We start from the raw sequence: 17,827 nt of genomic DNA, 5'->3' as shown, positions 1-17,827 counted from the left end.
GCAGGACCCCCCGCTTGCTCTCCTCGGATGCCGTGCCATCACCTTTGGATGTTGTTACAGGATTTTATCTCCCAGCAGGAAAAAAGGATTGTTTTGCTCAGGCAAGTGCTCCAATGAGCTTTCCAGTCCCTGAGCAGGGGTGAGTCCCAGAGGCCCGCTGGGGGTGGGGACAGCAGGATGGGTAGGGCATCCCTGACCTTCTCTCCCCTTGGTGGCCGCCCCTTGGTCTCTGTCCTCTAACTCAGGGAGGCACCAGGGCATGAGGTGGGGGCTTCTGTGCTCACCCGTGTGCACACAGACAGGTGTGAGTGTGTGGCGAGGCTAGGGGAGCAGGCTTGTGCCGTGTCAGGCACACACCTGGAGGCTGCCCAGGCCCCGCAGCCCACACCAATTAGGAACTCACTTTACATTATTTTAATTTGTCTCTGGGGCCCTGGAAGCAAAGTCATGCGATTATTATTATTATTTTTTTGGCTGGAAACTCCAGCAGCCATTATATAAATTACATATAATTGAATCCATCAGAGGCAGTTTCCCTTAAACATTCATGTTTTCCCTTTCCCAACAACTGGGCCACCCACTCCTCAGAACATGTTCTGAGGAGAACAGAAACTCATTTCCCCTGGGAGGAGGAGGGAGGCTCTGCATCACCCAGGCCACCTCGCCTATAGGGGACAGGGGCTTTGGAATCCATCCCTCATGGGATCCACCTGCTGCTGCACCACTGGCTTGCTGTGCAACCTGGAGTGAGTGGCCTAAATTCTCTGAGTCTCTGTTTTCTCACTATCAGAGTGCTGATGTGAGGTTTAGAGAGAGAAAGCCTGGAAGGTTCTCAGTATGCTACCCATGCGGAGTGTCCCGTTCAGAGAATTCAGTGTCCAGACACCTAATACATGGGGGTTTGGCTTTAATCAAGTGCCAAAAGACACACAGACATGGAAAGGAGTGTCATGAAGGAAAAGTTTGTTATTCTCACAGTCCCCTGGAAACAGGAGGCCACACACACACACACACACACACACACACATAGGGCCACAAAGGAAGCACCAGGGTTGGGCAGGAGGTGGGAGTGGGAAATGTGAGGCAGGATGGGCAGGCCTAGGATTGGTTAGTGTGAATGATCTCAGCAGGTTCTGGGCTGTGGGGGCCATTCCTGGTGTCTGGGGTGATTAGGGCAAGCAGATAGGGCTTAGGAGGTGAGGGCTCCACAAGGGAGGGTTGGGGTGGGGGCTCTGCACTCACTGGTTTGTATTTGGAAAGTGTGCTCTCATTTCTGGGACTCCGTTAATCAGGGAGGAAAAGTCCCTCCAGGGTCAGCAAGGCCTAGATGTCAGAGCATCAAATATGTAAGCAATGAGAAAACATAGTTAATACAAAGGGAATCAAATGGATGCCAGCAGTCCATGGGAGGGCTGTGTCCCGACTGAGGAGCTTAGCCCTTTCCCTCAGCTTTGTGGACACCACAGTCTGAGCTTGGATGCTGCCCCTGGTGTATAGCTGAGGACACTGAGGCCCAGCAACAGAAGCCACTGCCTTGAAGTCACCCAGGGAATTGTGCTGGGCCAGGGTGACCTCAGCATCCTTGGAGTTGGCAGAGAGAGGAAGGAGCTTGCCAGTGTGTCACATGTGGGGCCGAACGCCAGGCTCCCCATCTGTGTCAGGGCCCAGTGAGGCTCTATCTGTAGAGCGCTGGTGCCTAACAGGTGCCAGGTAAGCTCTCACTCTCTAGGTGAGCTTGGACAAGACCCAGCCCCACCCCAGGCCTCCGTTTCCCTATATGTACCTTGAGGGATACAGTGGTTAGGCCACGGGCCCAGGCTATAAGACAGCATACACCATTGGCCCTGGCATCCTCACTCTGGGAACCCACCCCATCCATACTCTTGTACATGGGAGCTGGGGGTGGGGGGCCCAAGCTGCTCCTTCCCTCTTGTGCAAGGCAGCAAACACTCCAAAACAAACTGCACAAGGGCTGGTGGACGTTGTGGTCACACCCTTTGTTGGCACACTTGGTGGCTGACAAAAGGGACAGTATAGCTCCACATGGAAGCACAGTCAAGTGACATGGGTTAGGCCAGAAAGACACAGGGCACTGTGTGACATGCTATCACTGTGGGGAAGGTGGAGGGCTTCCTCGGGTCCTCGTACAACTGTAGTGTAGAGCGCTTCTGGATACACTGGATGCTGACGGGGGGGACACTGCAGCCAAGCGACTGGCAGTCTGGGGTCCATGATAGAAGGGAAGCATTTTCAATTCATCCCTTCTGTACTGCCGTGATAGCTTTTTTTTTTTTTTTGTATTTGTTTTTTGTTGTTGTTGTTTTGTTTTTATTTTGTTTTGTTTTGTTTTTACCAGGATAAAGGTTTATCTTTTACGAAAAGTACCTGTACTTTATCTTTAAAGAAGTTTTAAGCACTTCTGGGTATATATCCAAGAAAATTAAAAATGTACATCCATGCAAAAATTTGTACACGAATGTTCACAGCAGTATTACTCACAATAGCCAAAAAGTGGAAACCACCCAGATGTCCACAGACTGATGGATGGATACACATGGTGTGGTCAGTCCATATGAGGGAAATTGCTCAGCCATAAAAGGAATGAAGCCCCGACACCCACTCCAGTGTGGGCAACCTTTAAAGACATTCTTCCCAGAGACAGAAGCCAGGCACAGAGAACATATAGCATACTACGACTTCTTTACAGAAGATGTACAGCATGGAGAAACCTACAGGGATAGGGCAGTGGTCTGGGAGCAAAGGGGGAGTGGCTGCTAATAGGTTCGGGGTTTCTTCTGGGGTGACGAAAGCGCTCTCAAATTAGACAGTGGGGATGGCTGCACAGCTCTGTGAACTCACTAAAAACATGCAAGTGAGCTTTAGAAGTGAGAACAGTAGGCTGTGTTGCCTGAATTTCTAGGGCCACGGGGACAAAGTCCCACGAACCAGGGTAAATGAAACAGCAGGAATGTAATGTCTCACAGCCCTGAGGGCCCCAAGTCTGAGATCCAAGTGGCAGCAGGGCATGCTCCCTCCAAATGCTGTAGGGGAAGAGCCTTCTGGACTTGCTCCTGGGCCCACAGCAACACTGGCCATTCCTGAGCTTATGGCCATAGGACCTCCTCCTCCTCCTGTCTACACACGGCCTTCTGCTCTTCTTATGAGGACACCATTTCCCCCCAGTGACCTCATCTAAGTCCGATGACCTCCACGCAGACCTTACTTCCAGTATGGCCACATTCACAAGTACCAGAGGTTAGAGCTTCAGCGTCTCTTTTTGGAGGCACAGTTTAACCCAAAGTTTATGTGACTTTTATCTCAATAAAGCTTTTATTTTTCTCAAAAGTTTTAAGCTATAAAACACAAAGAGAGAGAGAGAGACAGAGAGACAGAGAGAGAGAGAGAGAGAGAGAAGGAGCACAGGCCACGGTAGGGATCATGAGCCTGATCGGCTCTGGGTGGCAGGCACGGGGTGCTCCTGAGGACGGCAGTGGCAATAATGCTACCCCTGGCCTGCATCCCCACCTGCCCTCCCTGGGGGTAACCCCCCCCCCGCCCTCTCTCCTCCTCCCCCGACCCTCCAGGCCTGTCACGTGCACACACCCCCAACTTGTGAAGTAACAACCTGTCACACGCACAACCTCTTTGCACCCAAAACGTTCTCTGATCTGTGTAAGCTGCTGGATGCTGCGCGGCTTGATATTAATATCTTTTGTTTGTGTGTCAGGGTTCTGCAGAATCTAATTAAGGCGTGTTCCTGGCGTATCCGGGGTGTTCAAACAACTCCGTGGAGCAGACGATGCAAGCTGTTGACCTGCACAGATAAACTGTGCGTCTGGAGGGTCGGGGGCTGTGGGCGGGGGCTGCTCGGCTGTTCTTTTCTGCCGGGGAGCCGCGCCTTACCCGCTGCCACTCACCCTTGTATGGAGGGCACCCCAGCATCTCCTTTGGGGGGCTGACTACAGCAGTTTTCCGTATGTACTTCTGTGTATACACACATGGGCACACACGTGCACCAAATATGAGAGCCAGGCCTCCCTGGATGAGCGACCTGTCTCAGTGTTCTGTCTCCCGTGTCACCGTTCCATGCACAGAGGAGGCAGCTGAGACGTTGGGTGGGACCTCAGGGCTGCCTTCAAGTAGCTGTCAGGTACCAGAGAATCCCACATTTGGGAAGGCTCGGCCGGTCAGCAGGTGAGATGACACACAGGCCTGCCCTACAGCCTCCGGGGCCGGCCCAGGTAAAAACTGTCATCCCCCCTCCCCCGACAGATGGGAAAACTGAAGTCCAGAGAGGTCGGGGCCTTGTCTGAGACACACAGTGGGCTGAAGGCAGTGCTGGGCCTTCCTGACCCTACAGGCCACAGCTGAGCTCCCTTTTAAGGAATTTGCTTAAGCTCAGACCAAGAGGCCAAGGCCAGGAATGAGTGTCCTTCTGTCTGAGAGCAGCTTTGGGATCCCAGGCCTGGCCCCATCTGCCGCTGACCTTGGCTAGGTTTGCTCCCTCCACCCTCAGTTACTCTCAGCCTGGGAGATAACAGGACCCAGCAGGCAGGTTGGTGAGAGCCTTACGGTAGCGGTAGCGAGATCTGCCCATCAGCTCCTGCCCTGTGCTGGAGCCCAGGAGGTACAGCTGCTCAGAGTTGCCACCATCACCGGTGCTGTGGTCAGCGACCCTCTGCCCAGTGGATGGGTGTGTTCTGTGCTATGCACACGGGACAATGTCCATTCCAGCCTCCACCCCAGTTCAGGACCTATCCATCCCCCAGTGTGGCCAAATAGAGATGCTGGCTCCAGGTGGGAGGGATGTGCTCTTGACTTGCCCCTGACCTTGACATCCCCCAGACTCTGGAGGCCAAGTCGGCTGAGGGGCAGGTAGGGGCAGGCTCCAGGCCCTGGGGCTGCAGAGTGGAGCCGGCTTGCAGAGGAGGCAGGAGGAGAGGTGGTGAGAGCAAGGCTTGCAGACAGCCTGGCCCAGCCATTCAGGATTGGAGCACCGGCTAGGGTAAGGACCCAGCGTGATCGGTGGGCAGCGAAGGTCTACCCCCATGTGTGCATGTGTGTAATGGATGCGCAGGCACACGACCTGCGTGTGCGTGCAACCGGGTGCACAGCGCCACATCTGTGCTCAGTACCTGCCCCGCGCCGCTTAGGAAACGCCGCAGCGCCACCTGCCGACCGCGCTGCGGGCCACGGGGAGGGCGCGAGGCTGGACGCGAGGCCCCGCCCCCTCCGGGCCCCGCCCCAGGCCCCGCCTCTCAGTCAGGCCCCGCCCCCAGGCTCCGCCAGGCCCGCCCATCTGCCCGGCGCCCGCCCCAGGCCCCACCTGTTCACCCGAGGCCCCGCCCCTCTGCCAGGTCCGCCCATCAGACTCAGGCCCCGCCCCTCTCCCGTCCGAAGCCCCGCCCATCTGCCCGCGGCCCCGCCTCGTGCCCTTGGGGCGCAGCCCGGGAGGCAGGCTCCAGGAACCCTGACCCTATAGTTCCCCAGGGAGGCAGGCACCCGGATCCCAGCTTTAGGGTCCAGCCTGAAGTGGACCCAGACGCAAACCGGGAGTGCAATCAGCGCGCTCCCTGTGTCCATAATCCTGCCGCTATAGGACCCCATCTTAGGGATGAGGAGACCAGCGGACAGGTGTCACCGGCCCCGGTCCCACAGGGAGGAGTGGGTTTTGGGCCCCACAGCCTGGGTGCACAGCGTGCACTCCACAATGACCGGCAAATTGAGATGTATTTGTTGCCTGGTAATTAAGTTGTTTACAACTGTAAACCGGTGTGACCCTCACACTGCTGTGCAATAGGTGTGCTGACACCCGTTTCACAAGTGAGGCGCACAGATGCGCCCGCACCTACAAGTGTCAGGGCCGGATGCGCCTCAGCTTTCTGAGCCGTCGCCAGGACCCGACTTGAGCAGGAGTTTGGGGCAGAGGCCGAGGGCTGTCAGGGTGTCAGAAAAGAAGGCATAGGATCAGGAGCCGGGTGGGCAGAGGGCCATGTCATGGGCAGCACTGGGAGACAGGGCCCCTGGCTGCTCTCCACTGAGTGGCCTGTCTCCCCATCCTCACAGTGGGGGGGCAGTGGGAGCTGGGGTACATTCTCAGGGTCTGCCGGCGCCCCCTCCAAACAGTGCTATTCCAGGATTCCAGCAGGGACTGTGCTGGTGCAGGGACTCAGGGTTCACCGGCTCTGTGGCCCTGCCAGCACCCACAGGCCCCTCCCAGAGCCTGTGGCTGTCCCTGAGGGGGAATTTCAGGGCCTCTGTCCAACACAGCTCCATCCCCTGCCCCACCCTCATCTCTAGTGTCCCACCCCGAGGGGAGGCGTCTCTGGGGATTAGGGGCTGCCAGGGGCATATGGCACCAGCCTGGGTTCCACAGAGCCTGCTGCCGTGGAGAACCTCTGTTCTGAGGTGTGGCAGGCCCTGCACTCGCGGCCACCTGGGCGTGGGAGAGGATAGCCACTGGCTGGGCTGGCTAAGCAGTGCCCCTAATAAGCATGTCCGTCCGTCTACCCGGCCTCCTCCCCCAGCCCCCAGCTCTCCCTCCACCAGCGACCATGTCACTGGGGGCCCAGTCACACATGGCTCCATGCACACCCCAGCTGGGATGCTGGCTGACTGTGTGGCTTTGGGTGAGTCACTTCACTTCTCTGAGCCTTAATATCCTCATCAGGGGCCAGAACCTGAGCCTCGAGCAGAAGAAGGTAGGTCTGCAGCCCCCGGCCGGACCAGGAAGGTCTTGGGAGGCCCTACTGTGTGCTGGTACCGCATCAGACTTGATGTTGCTGCTGGCCACTGCATCCCACAACTAGCCGGCCAGCCAGGCTGGAGGGCCTTGGTCAGCCCCATTTTACAGGTGGGAACACGGAGGGTCAGAGAGGCAGTGTGATTTTCCCAAGGAGTGAGGGGAACAGGTCTCTAACCCCATCCCAACCTCAGGCCCAGGGGCCCCCAGGCCCATCTGGCCTGGCCTGGACTCTGGGACCCTTGGAGAAAGGAAGGAAGTCCAGACCCTTCGCAGATGCTGGGAATGGGCTCCTCCTCCCACAGAGTCACAGCAGGGCCTTCAGAATGTTTTGCAGACAGGCAGCCGAGGCTGGGGTACAGCCGCCAGGAGCCAAAAGTGTTTGTCTCCAAAGAGCAGCAGGCCGGTCACACCATGGGCAGGAACGGCCACCATGGGCTGCTATTGCCCAGCAAGTGCACACATGGCCCTCTACCCACAGCCACACCCTACACTGGTGCACACACACACACACACACCCCTCTGGGGTCCTGAATAGTAACAAGAGCAGGGACCAGCTTTCCACCAGCCTTGTGGGGTGAGGAGTATCAGAGCTCCCACAGTTCAATCCCCAGCCCCTGCTTGGGCAACAGGCCTGAGACCAAGATGGTTCAGAACCATCCACGACGTCCCTCCAAGCTGTAACCACTTGCCTGGTCCCTCTCAACTCACATGGGCACACCTGCATGCAGGGGTACCCAGGCTCACACCTGCCCACCCACGCACTGTAGATGTGCCTGCTTTTGTAAGTTCAGGTGCTGGGCAGCTGATATAACTTACAAATGTCCACTTCAGGGCAGCCAGGGTGGCTCAGCAGTTTAGCACCACCTTCAGCCCAGGGCGTGATCCTGGAGACCCGGGATCGAGTCCCACGTCCGGCTCCTTGCATGGAGTCTGCTTCTCTCTCTGCCTGTGTCTCTGCCTCTCTCTGTGTGTGTCTCTCATGAATAAATAAATAAAATCTTAAAAAAAAAAAAGTCCACTTCAGTTGTTGGGTGTGTGGGAGGCTGGATGGAGAGGGAGGGACAGATGGATGCTGGGCACTGGGCGCTGGGCGGTAGGGGGCCAACTGGAGGGACTGAAGCTAAAGGATGAAATGCACTGCTAACTCCCCCATGGCTGCGTAGTGGACGTGGGTTCCTCTAAGTCCTGCCATGAGCCCCATTTCAGAGGGAAGAAACCAAGCAGGAGGCAGGCACCACTGGCATAGGCCCCCAGCGTTCTCCGCAGAGCTCAGGACCTGCGGTCACAGATGCCCCTGCCCCGTGAAGGTGGCTCCGTAGTGTCAGCACACCCCAGCCCTGCAGCCCCTCTGAGACCCCAGATGGGCCCCGGCCCCTGCACCTCCTGCATTCTTGTCCGGGGCCATCCACCTCCTCCCCAGAGCCTGCATGTCCCCCCCTTCCAACCCCCTTTCCACCAGCTCTCCAGAGACCCCTCACAACCTGGGCCGGACACAGGGCGCTCAGAAGCAAGGCCTGGCAGGATGGGCCCTTCCCAAGGCTCTCCAAGTGCATCGTTACACAGAAGTTTGTAATTAAACACTTGAGCCCCATCAGACTTCCCCGCAAGGTGCCTGATGTATTAATTAGGAGGACGCCAGACCCTGGGTTTGTGGCCTCACTCCTGAGCGTCGAGTGGTGGCCCTGAGCCTGCACTGTGGGGGGAGATGCTGTGGGGGGGCAGGGTGTAACAGAAGCAAACCCAGTTCTCACCCTGCAGCCCTCTGCAGGGCCCCCCAGGCACGCTCAACAGAAATGGAGGTCCTCCTTGCCCACTCCTCACCACCCTTAACGCCCCCACCTCCCCAAGTGCTCCAGACCCACCTCCATGAGTTCCAAATGTGAACCCCTGCTCATTGTCCTCTGGCACTCCAATCCCTCTCCCACTGCCCTCCTGAACCCCAAGGTCTGCTCATCCCACCCTAAAGTGCCCAGATGTCCCCCCCTTCCCCCCATGGGTCTCCTGCGGCACCTCCCCAGGTGGCCAGATCTGAAGATGGCAATCTTCCTCCCAAAACCCTGAGCCATGAGGAAAACCCCAGACAAACCCTAATCGAGGGGCATTCTGCAAAAAGCTCAACTAGTACTCATCAAAACTGCCAGCATCATCAAAGCAAGGAAAGTCCGGAACAGGAGTCCAAGGAGCCGTGACGCCAGATCACGGGGGATCCCGCATGGCATCCTTGAGCAGCAAAGAGAGCTGAGGGAAACAGGAAATCCCAGTGACGTGTGGGCTGTCCTTCCTGGGCATGCACCTGCACAGGTGTCCCAGCGGTGACCTAGAGGGATGGGGTTGCTAACAGCAGCGCACAGGTACCCTCCATGCTGTCGCTGCAGCTTTTCTGTAAACCCACACTCTCCTAAAATAAAAGGTTGATTTTAAAAAGAGAGAGAGCCCGTTCAAGAGATCTGCTTGAAATACGTAGGAACATTGACATCTGTTTCATCATGGTGACGGGTTAATGGGGATCCGTTATACTGTTTCTTGCGCTCCTCTGTGTGTAGGAAATGTTTCATAATTAAATATATAAAAAAAATAATCCAGACCTAGCGCATCGCCCTGGTCTGACACCCTCCACGCTTTCCCTGGAGTCCTCAGTGTCAAGTCCCAAATGCTTAACCAGCCCACAAGGGGGCAGGGGACCCTCCCGCCACACACTGCCTCTGATGCCACTCAGGGCCGGGTGCCTTCCCGTCGCCCTGCTCCAGCCCCTGGACCACATGCCAGCCTGCAGCTCTAGTGGGTCCAGCACTTGGAGAGAGGGGCCTGGGTCCCAGCCCCCGTGCGGTCACCTCGCTGGAAGCCACTATGGCTGGAAGCCCGGCTCGGCCGGCTGCTCCTGGGTGGGACCCATAGTAAGGGCTCGCTCCCACACAGGCAGGGAAACTGAGGCTGAGAATAGACGGAGCCTCTCGCAGGGACAGCTCAACTGTCATTTGCTCCCGATTTGTCTTCTAAAACTCACATTTCACAGAAATACCCACACGTGTGCACGTGGGTGTGTTCACATGCACACAAGTAACACAGGTGTAATCACAAGTGCACACGCTAGGGCTGGAAGTCTGTGATGGGCTGCTGGCCAGGTCTGTCACTTTCAATGCACACGTGTGATGTGACAGGTGTATGACGTGTCCTGTGGCGGTCCTGCGCCAGGAGTCACAGCATAACGCACGGTGGCACGTGTATGTGACATACTCCCTCTCATGCAGCGTGCGGATGGGCGAAGTGTTTTATTCCCATGTGGATGCACATGCGCGTGCGAGGGAAGGCTGGCTGCAGTGGGCATGCAGCACTCTGTGTGTCAGGTGTGGCTGGCGTTGGTGACAGTACAAGGACTTCGGGTGTGACTGCTGTGTACAGTGTGTACCCTGCGCTATGTCTAAATGTTTCCAATGGGATCAATACATAGCAACAAGGACACCATGGCAATCAATCGATCGATGGATCAGTCAGTTGATAAATTGAGAAAGATGATTTTGAGCACTGCTATGTGCCAGGTCCTGGGGATACAGCAGTGAACAGATCCAGTCCCTGCCATTATGAGACTTTCACTCTGTGTAGTGGGGGGGAGGGGCTCTGACAATAAATAAGCAAACATATGGCGTCCTGACCAGAACATGGATGAATAGGAATGCAGGAGGGAGAGGGGATGGGAAATCCTGTGGGGAGCCATGGGAGGCCTCAAGCAGCTGAGGGAGCCACGCAAATACTCCAGGAAAGAAGCATTCCAGGCAAGGAATAGCAGGTGCAAAGGCCCTGGGGCATGGGTAGGTCTGCCCTGTTTGTAAACCACAGAGAAGCTGGCGTTGCTGAAGAAGAGTGAGGGGGCACCAGGAGACTGGTAAGGGGCCCTACTGACTCCGCTGATGACAAGCCCTCCAGCAGGACAGCCACAGTCCTGGACCACAAAAGGCCAGGCTGCTGGAGTCTGAGGACTGACTGGGCCCGCAGGACATAAGTATCCTGAGCGCCAGCTGCACCAGGCTGACTGCTGTCCTCAGAGACCCTTCTGGTTTGGTGAATGTCCTCCCCTCCCTGTCAGCAGTAATGCACAGGACAGGCAGGGAAATGGGGAGGGGGGGTGGCAGGAGGGACAGCAATACTCTTCAGTGTCCGTGCAGCTCAACTCCTATTGTCCCAAAGGTAACTGAGACCCAGAGAGCATGAGGATCCCCCAGGACCTCCAGAACCTCAGGACAAGCTGCTGGGACTACCTCTTGGGTCCCTGCCTCCCTGGTCAGGTGTGTACAGGTGGGTAGGCAGCTGCAGGGCCCACCTGGTGGGCAGGTGTCCCAGAACACAGCAGTGTCTTTTGATGGGAAAAACTTGGCCAAAGCACCAGTCAGAGCCAAAGGCCCTGTGCAACCCCAATGGGCTCCCAGAAAGGGAAACTGAGGCCCACAGAGGGCCCACCCCACCCCTGAGATGCTGTAGTGCCCCCCGGCCAGACTGGGTCCCCGCACCTTCCCACCCTGTCCCCCTGGGTCTCGTGACAAAGAGAAATCTGGGCCGGGGGCTGCATCCCACCCTGGACTCTCCCCACCCCAAGCCCCGAGGAACAATTTACCTTTCAGAGCCGGTCCAAGATATTAATTAAGATAAATCTACCTCAATTTTGAGATTCTCTTATCATGTAATTTATCAAAATTATGTTAATTATTTCTGTAGGGCAGCAAAATTATTACCTCTTTTGTGTCTGATTTGTATTAATATTCATAATTTAATAATTCAGCATCCTGGCCATCTGGTCCGGGAGCAGGCTCCCTTCCCTCCTTTGGTCCCAGCCGCCGCGTCTCCACCCCGCCGGGCGTCCCTGGGGCCCAGCCCGCCCTGTCCCCTCGCCTTCCCGCCGCCCGACCCGGCGGACACGGCCCCTGGCCGGGACCTGCCCGCCCCGGTGGCCCCACACCGCCTGCGGCACCCGGAGGCCCGAGCACAGGTACACGCACAGCACCGCCACCCCCGCTTGGCAGGTGAGCCAAGCTGAATTGACATTTTCCACACTTTGTGAGTTTTACACTGTAATTTGACATAATTAATGCCTACATTACTGCTGATAATTTAGCTAGTTAATTAAACTCAGAGGAGATAATTAAGGAAAGGCTACTGCTTGGATTGCTAATTGTTTTTGTCATTATTTCAGGGGGCCGACAGCTGCCGGCTGAGTCATCCTGTTTTGTCAGCTGACGGGTCATGTGACGTGGGGGTCCCCTGGGGTCCCCCACTTCCAGGGAGGGAGGTGTGCAGCCGGCTACCTGGCTGCTGCCTGGAGCCCTGCCAAGAGCCAGGCGCTACTGGCTGGCTGAGCCCCACGTCTCCTCCTCCACCTCCTATCTGTCCTCCTCCTCCTCCTCTTCTTCCTCGTCCCTCTCCCTCTCCCTCCCCGCCTCTTTCTCTTCCTCCTCCCTCCCTCTCCTTCCTCTGCCTCTCCCTCCTCCCTCTTCCTCCTCCTACTCCTTTCTCCTCCCCCACTTCCTCCTCCTCCTCCCCTTCCTCCTCCCCTCCTCCCTCTCCTACCCGCCCCCCCCAAAAAAGCCCCTAGAGAACTCTGGCCTGGGGTCACACGAAGGTCAGCCTAAACAAGCTGAAGGAGGAGGGACCCCTCCCGCCCTGCATCCAAGGGGCGAAGTGGCACTGGTAACAGCCCAGCCTTCCACAGTGGTCAGATGGGAGGTGGGACTTCCTGGACCTGCTAGGTCATCTCTGGTCAGAGAAGGGCAGGGAGGTCAGGGAGAGGGCGGGGTGGGGCCCCTTCTCCAGACCTCTTGGGCCCATGGGGTGGAAGCTGTGCTTGGGGAAGTTCTCCACATTGTCCCCCACCGCCAGCCCTCCTGAGGCCATGTGCTGCTCCCTGCCTGGTGGCAGGCAGACCTGAGCCCCCCACAGCTGCCTGGTGGAGGGGCTGCCACCCCTGGGACCAGCCGTTGGCCGCCACCAGCAGCACCTCCCGCCCACAAAGCCAGTCCTGCACACGGCATAGCATGGGGATGTGCTGTTACCACCATGTCCCCACCTTCCTAGACAGGACCCCAGGGCCCTGCTCATGGTCACACGACAGACCTGATGCAGGCCCCCTGGGAGGGCAGAGCAGTGTCAGGACGGACGCCAAACCCAGGGCCAGGCCGTCCTGGACAGGCCAGAGGCAGGGTACATGGTCAGGGTCAGGTCTTTGCCTCCAAGGAGCTCCTGGTCCCAGGTGGGACTTGGGACTCACGGTACCACAGCAGCCAGCTTGGGACCATGAGGGGAGAGATGGCTGCCGTGCAGAGACTGGCAGGGCAGGAGCAGGGAAGTTGTCTGGGTCTCTGTTGATGTCCTGCTGATGTCAGTGAGCCCTGAATCAACCAATCTAGAACCTTCTTACATATCAACCTCTTGTTCTGGTGGATAATAAACCAGAATTGTTTGGGTTTCTTTGACTTGAATGACCTGAGAGTCAAGCTGAGCACTGTCATGGTTGCCCATCCAACAGCGTAACCGTCTCCTCACCTGAGGCACCCCAGCAAAGATACGGGTAGTGTCTGTCACGTAATCATATTATCGTCTTCATGGGTGGTTTGCGGGATGGGGGGCCGGAAACTCCAGGTTTTCTCCTGCGAAGACTTCTACTTCCTTCTTCACCTTCTTCACCCCTGGTGAGCACTTCCACTTCAGCCACAGGATTGGCTCCCCCACCACGGTAAGTCTCCAGCTCCCAGAATGCTTGATCAACCTGGCTTCGGACAAAAGCCCCCTCTTAGCAGATCCCAAAGCTCCTTCCTACAACTTTCACACTGGCGCCTTCACCGAAGGCCCCCCTCTCTTGTACTACGCCAAGAGCCACAAAAAGTGGTCCACTAATCCTGATGTTCTGTTTTCCCACTGTGTTCCCAGCCTTGCTGAGCTGTGGTCTGGGAGCCCAGGGCCCCACGGTGTCAGCTGGGTCTCATCTGATGTGGGTGCCTTCCAATGGGTGCAGCCCGAAGGCTGGGGTTCCCACTAGCCAGCACCCCACCATGGTTCCGTGACTTACCACACCCCCAGTCCTGGAACCGAACTCCGTATCAGCTAGGACCCTTTCATCGACACACACCGGGAGATCTGAGAGAAAGTTTAAGCACAAAGAGGACAGTTACCTCATGTGTAATGGCTTAGATGCTGGCCCCCAAATTTCGTGTCCACCCAGAACTTCAGAGCATCCAGAGCCCTGTATTTGGAAATCGGGTCTTTGCAAATGATCAAGTTGAGGTGAGGTCATTAGGGTGGGCCTTAGCCCATTGTGCCTGGTGTCCTTATAAAAGAGGGGGGGGTCATTTGGACATAGACAACACACACAGGGGAAGGCCACATGACAATGGAGAGAGAGATGGGAGCCATGTGGCCACAAGCCCAGGATGGCCAGTGGCCACCAGAAGTGGGAGAGGGGCCTAAAACACTTGTCCCCACAGCCTCAAAAGCAACTAGCCTTGCTGACACTTTGATTTCAGACTTGTAGCCTCTGGAATTGTGAGGAAATAAATTTTTGTTGTGTAAGCCACCAAGTTTGTGGTATTTTGTTATGACAGCCCTAGGAGATTCATACATCTTAAGATAAATCCAAAGAGAGGAGGTTTCAGGACTGACTAATTCAGGGGGCAACTCACTGATGTCACCAAAGACCCAGGAGGGTCTTCCATGTTTCTGTCCTGCCATCCTCAACATATCAGCCATATTCTCCCTCATGGTCATAAAGTGGCTGCTGCAGCACCATGCATCCCAGGGAGGCATGATGTTCAGCAAAGAAGAGCATATGCCTCCCTGGTGCCTCCTATATCAGGAAGATGCCATGATTGGCTTGTACTAAGGATGATTCACTCTCTGGGCTTGCAGGCGGGGACACATCTGAACAAATAGGGAAAAGCAGCAGCGTCTGCAGGGATGCACACCCAGGACCCTGGGAGAGGGTGGCAGATGGGATTGCAAGAAAAGTAGACAGAAGGGGGCCGGGAGTGGGACAGGGGGTAGAACAGGTGTGGGGGGGATGGCCAGGCCGCTGATCCTCAGCCCTTCATGCTTCAGGTCTGGCCACCGCCACCATGTATGCATGAACGTGGCCTTACTCGGAAGCAGGGACTCTGAGGTGGTGATGGTTACGTTGAGGTCACACTGGAGCAGGGTGGGGTCCTCACGGAGGAGGGGAGCATGGATGTGCATGCACAGAGGAGGCCACACAGCCAGGAGCTGGACAGGCAGGAAGGACCCTTCCCTGGAGCCCAGAGAGGGAGCTTGGCCTGCACACCTTGGGTTCACACTTCTGGCCCTGGAAAGGGGGAAGGATCCAGAGCGTGCTGTTTTGAGGCCCCCGACCTGGCACTCTGTTCCTGCAGCCCCAGGACACTGGGAACCCCCGAACCCACTCTCCCTGCATCCTGTCCCTACAGAGCCTCCACCCCCAACCACAGCCCTCACGCCAGGCACCAGCCCCCGGTACTTGATGCCTCCACCCACAGATGCAATCACCCCTTCCAGAAAGTTCTCCCTCGTAAATAAATGAGAATAGAAATGGCCCATATGGAAATATAATGTTGTTAAAACCACTGATTAAGTTTTACACAACCGTGTGAAAGCAAACGAAAAGGTTTTAGCTTTTTAATTTAAGAAAAGAGGAATATGATATAATTTCAATTTGTGATAAGATAAGATGTTCTCGATATTGCGGCTTCAATTGGATTACATCCTAATGTACTTTGTAAAGTGTCAGGCCGGCTGCCGATTACGGTGTGTGTGTGTGATATTCTTTATTAACAATGTAATGGGCCACGTTCGCTCTATCCGTCTTCATCAGCGTTCCTGGCCCACCTGGGAGACCTCGTTAGTGGGGGATCTGCAGCCCCAGCCCTGGGACGGGAGGGCTGGGAGGGGACCCCCAGGTGGACCAGCTTGCAGGCAGGGCTGGGGATGCAGGGGAGGGAGGTCCCGGCCTGCAGGAGGCGGCATGCAGAGGGCCGGGTCTACCGCACTGTGGGGAGGAGGGTTGAGACCCTGGTCCTCCGGCCGCAGCCTGAGGGACCCCAGGGATAGGACCCAAACTCACATCCACGGCCTACAAAGTTTTCTGGGTACCCGGAGCTCCAGGACTCCTGGAAACCCTCTTTCCAGGGGGTCTTGAGGAGCCTCCCAACCAGTGGTGTGCACAGTCCTAGAAGGGAAGTGGGGTGCATGCACGTCCTCCCAGGGCAGGACAGGCCCCATGGGGCAGGAGGCGGGGCTCCAGGGAGGCTGGCTGCTGGGTGAGCCCACCTAGCCCCCTGACCCCCGACCCCGGCCCAGGACCTTCTCTGTGGTCACGATGAAGTAGCAGCTGACCCTAGGGTTGGGGAGCCCAGGAGGGATATGGTGGGGAAACCCCTGGCTCAGACCCAGAAGATGTTGCATGAAGTCCCGGCCACTTTTTCTTCCAGGGACCCCCAGACACACAGGTGCAGAGATGGAGTCCATGCAGGGATTTCATGTGCGGGGTGACTGTGGGTCCTGCCCAGGCCCAGTCAGACAAGGTCCCCGTGTCAGGGAGTCCAAGCTCTGAGGCCTGTGTCCTCCCAGATCAGGCCAAAGGCACCCAAACCCAGGCCCTGCCACTCCAGACATGTGATCCTGGACGTGCCTCTGTGACTCAGTTTCCCCTCCTGTCAAAGGGACATAATGCTGCCTAACACCCTTCCTTTCTGTGGGGGAAACTAGATGCAGCCCATGATCCCCTCTGCAAGCTCTGCTGCAGCCAAGGACACCCCGCTGCTTCTTCCTCATGCCTCTGTCCCTGCTCTGTGACCCCTGGGAAGGCCCTTTCCCTCCTGAACCCTGATCCCCTCCTCTAGGATGGGAAGGGGTCATGGGAGCTCAGTTCCCGCCCATGGGAAGGGCCAAGCCAGGCTAGCTGCGCAGCCCAAGCCCCCCATGGGTGCGTCCACCGGGGCAAGGGCTGAGGGAGGAGGGTTGGGCCGAGTCAGCGGAGGTTGCACGGGGCGAGGCATGGCGGGGGTGGGTGCCCTTCCCATACCCCTCACCCTCCTCCCCTTCCCCAGGCAGCAGGCAGGGGCCTATGTGGGACGGGCCGCCAGAGTGAGCCACTCCCTATGACGCCCCTGGGCCTCGGGTGCCCAGAGCATGTGGTGCAGACCCCCAGGTGGTCAGGGGGCAGAGATGCCTGGTCTCTCCGTGTCGCTGGCACCCAGCAGGGGCTCTCGGCCCGGGTGAGGCCGCTGATTCTCCCAGGCCGGGGCTGCATCTACGCCAGGCCAGGGTCCAGGCAGGGCCTCCCTCCTGCGCCAACAGACACCTGGCGCCATGGCCACCCTCGCCCACAGGAGGCAGATGGAGGCCTGGAGAGGCCACCGGCCCAGCCAGTGTCACAGCTCGACATATGCGTTTCATTCATTTCCTCCACACATACGTTTGTTGCACTTGCACCACATTCTGGGCGCTAGGGACCCCGCGGTGCTAGGAACAGACAAACTCCCTGACTCAGGGGCCATCTGGTTTCAGATGAGATCAACACCTAAATCCAGAAAGTGACTTCCAAGTGAGAAAATCCGCAGGGGTGGCAGGCAGAGAGCCAGGGGACTCAGGAAAGCTCTCTGAGGAGGGCACAGCTGAGGAGCCAGCCTGGTGGGTGGGGGTTCTAATGGGCACTAGCAAGTGCAAAGGCCCTATGGCATCTGGGTGGAGGCCAGTGAGCTGTGGCAGAGCAGAGTGAACAGGGGAGGGGCAGCAGGAAGCCAGCCCAAGCCCTACCTTCCTGGGGGTGGGGCAAGGGTATGCCCCCATACACACACACACACCCCAGCACCCCATCCCTGGGCTGGATAAGCCTCCCTCCCCACCTCCAGCTATAGCCACACTGGCCCACTTCCTACCCTGAGATCCCCCCCAAAACTACCCGGTCAGCGCCTAGTTCACAGGTTCCCTCTACCCCAAATGTCTTCCAGACGTTGGGCCATGAGCCCTAGACCCACGGGGCAGTGGGGGCTTCCAGGAAATATGTGCCATGGGTGTGAGGGGTTCAGCCCAGGGAACAGCCCACCTAGCAGC

Source organism: Vulpes lagopus, chromosome 3, assembly GCF_018345385.1.
Source record: "Vulpes lagopus strain Blue_001 chromosome 3, ASM1834538v1, whole genome shotgun sequence".
NCBI classification, from domain to species: domain Eukaryota; kingdom Metazoa; phylum Chordata; class Mammalia; order Carnivora; family Canidae; genus Vulpes; species Vulpes lagopus.
This window is presented reverse-complemented; position numbering follows the sequence as displayed.